Source organism: Triticum dicoccoides, chromosome 2B (genome assembly GCF_002162155.2).
Source record: "Triticum dicoccoides isolate Atlit2015 ecotype Zavitan chromosome 2B, WEW_v2.0, whole genome shotgun sequence".
Classification (NCBI taxonomy): domain Eukaryota; kingdom Viridiplantae; phylum Streptophyta; class Magnoliopsida; order Poales; family Poaceae; genus Triticum; species Triticum dicoccoides.
In genome coordinates this window covers 774395671-774398912 of record NC_041383.1, presented here as the reverse complement: position 1 = coordinate 774398912, position 3242 = coordinate 774395671, and positions in this window count along the sequence as shown.

Here is a 3242-nt window from a genome sequence, read left to right as displayed (position 1 = left end):
AAGGCTTAAGTGATGTGTATTACCGAGAGGGCCCAGAGATACCTCTCCGACAATCGGAGTGACAAAACCTAATCTCGAATTACGCCAACCCAACATGTACCTTTGGAGACACCTGTAGTACTTCTTTATAATCACTCAGTTACATTGTGACGTTTGGTAGCACCCAAAGTGTTCCTCCGGTAAACGGGAGTTGCATAATCTCATAGTTACAGGAACATGTATAAGTCATGAAGAAAGCAATAGCAACATACTAAACGATCAAGTGCTAAGCTAACAGAATGGGTCAAGTCAATCACATCATTCTCCCAATGATGTGATCCCGTTAATCAAATGACAACTCTTTTGTCCATGGCTAGGAAACATAACCATCTTTGATAAGCGAGCTAGTCAAGTAGAGGCATACTAGTGACATTATGTTTGTCTATGTATTCACACATGTATTATGTTTCCGGTTAATACAATTCTAGCATGAATAATAAACATTTATCATGATATAAGGAAATAAATAATAACTTTATTATTGCCTCTAGGGCATATTTCCTTCACTTTGGTCCCGGTTGGTGGCACCAACCGGGACCAAAAGTCCATGTTTTTTTGGAAAGTGGCTGCTTTAGGGGTTTTGGGGGTTATTTTTAGGTTGTTATATTAGCTAGCTAATAGAGAGAAGTGTCCTCTCTTATATCTTCGTCCTTGGTTTACCAACGCTGCTGCTATATATGTTCATTTTACCCACTGATATAATAACTCATGCATGCTCGCATACATCAGCATATATAATAACAAGTACTCGTCCTACTAATCATGCATCATCATACAACTTCTACTCGTTATTAATAATAAATCATACGATCATCATCCTCATAGTCATCGAACCCAACCCTACATAATTGTTCTTAGCACATGATCATCAGTATCAGGTAGGACCTAAACACCCTTAAGGTAAAAATAGCATAAAACAATATAGACCCTGACTCTCCATTATGAAGAATGGCGATCATCATGTCTCCAATTTTTGCCCTTCGCTGAATGTTGCTTCCAAGAAGCTCCTTACGACTGTCCATCCATTTTTTCCATTCTTTGATTGTCATGTCTCCACTTCTTTTAGAAACCCGGTATGGACAGTTCAGATTCGTAGGAAGACCTGGTTGTATGTTCAAAACATGAAGGCTGCCGTGTGTATACATCAGATGAGGCACACAATCATTCGGGATTATCTGTTGAAAAACATAGTAATAACTTCGTAGTTAGCAATGATATGATGTACTAGTTTTAGAAGCGTGCAAAAAGATGCACGGATGTCATAATAGTAAAAAATCTTACCAGGGTATCTCCATGGTAGTTACCGTAGTTCAACACGTGCACTAGTGGCACGTATTGACCATAATGTTGAGGAGTTCCATTGTAGACATTGTAATTCTCAAGATCAGTACAAAATGCAACCAGATGATTTTTCTCCTGATAAGTTAGTTCGGAGCCTTCGGTGTAGTAGGTTTTGTCTACCATCTTCCGCACATTCTTTGAAGAATGAAAATAAGCTGTCAATGGAGAATAAATTGTCAACTATTTTGAAATAAACAATATAAATTACTTAATAACTATGTTAAGCTCACATGGGGGAAGAATTGGAGGTGTATCTACAAGGACGAAAACGTAGGTCTCTCTTGCTCGATTGTAGGATCACCAAGATCCATGGTGACAAGCATACCCTCATCAAAACCATACATCTTGCAAAGTGCTTCCCAATTTTTGCAACCAAAATGGGTTACACTCTGAGCATTGTACAACTTTACTTGAAAATCCACACCATGATGGGTACTTAGGATAATTTTTTTGGTTTCGAAACTTTCATGGTCTTCAAAAACCCATCCTCTTCAAGACATAGCGTCTTGCAAAGCATGGGATAAGCTAGTCGAATTGGAAAAGATGAAAAATATTGTCATGATTAAAATAGTTGAAGTCATGAGTAATTACAAAAAAAACTATTGTCGTCGGTTGCGTACCGTATGAACATCGAAGGTCTCCTCGAGCTTAATGCTGAAGTGACGATCTTCGTCCAGCTCAATGAACCTGTCGCAGATACCTCGGTCGTCGTGGCACCAGTCCCACTCCCCCGGGCGGTTTTCGTCGTCCGAGTACCACATTTCCGGCCTATGTTCATAATTCAAATATTAAACTAGATTATTAATCACGGGTTGACTATCGGTGATTTACGTAGCTCCTTCTTTCATTCCCGAGTGCATTATTACATCAAATTGTCTAGCACACGGGAATGAAGGAGAACTTATCCAATATGAGCATTCAATAAGCAAAACCAAATCATAAAATAAAGTAGTATTCAAATTAGCATGCATTCAATAATTATAAGCAAAAGTACATCATCTCTTGGTGTCCGTACATCGTCGAATATTATCACTAATATAGCATCACTAATACAACTAGAACCGTAGCGCCCGACGGGTATCGACGCGGGCGGTTGACACCCAAAGATAAGGAACCATCACAGGATCATAGCTCTAGTGAGATTCCTGAAGAACCTGTCAGGTATTGTCGAACCTGCCCTCCAATGCAACCATGTAGCGACGGACGTGCCCGTCCTCCTCGCTGACACGATGACGTACCACCTCCGCGGTGTCCGGAAGCCTCGGCACCGTCACTGGCCCACGCGACCGCCACCAAACAAGGATCGGGTCAACAATGGGCTGCCTCCTCACCAACCTACGTCCCCCAAAAGGTAGCACCTTCCAATACCATCCCGGCGGAGCCCGGTCCCGAACATGGCCCTGATCAAGCAAGCCACCGCCGAGTCGACGACGACGAGGATGCGGGATAGGCATCGCCGACGTCGATGCGGGAACTACTTCTATATATAGTTAAATAAAGTAGTTTTATTAATTAAATCAACTAGCTAGTTCAACTACTAAACACTTACTATAAATAAATAAAGTAGTACTTACTAAAAACAAACTACTTCTATATATAGTAAAATAAACTAGTTTATTAAATCAACTAGCTAATTCAACTATATATGAAGCACTTACTATAAATAAAATAAAGTAGTACTTACTAAAAATAAACTAGTATTTTTCTAACTAATTATATTAAACACTTTCTCTTCTTATTTTTTTCATTTTTCTAAATACGTACTATGAACAAAAAAATCATTAAAATTCTATAAATAAAATTACAACAGAAAAAAATCATAAAGATTCTATGAACGAAAAAATCATAAAAATTTGACATAT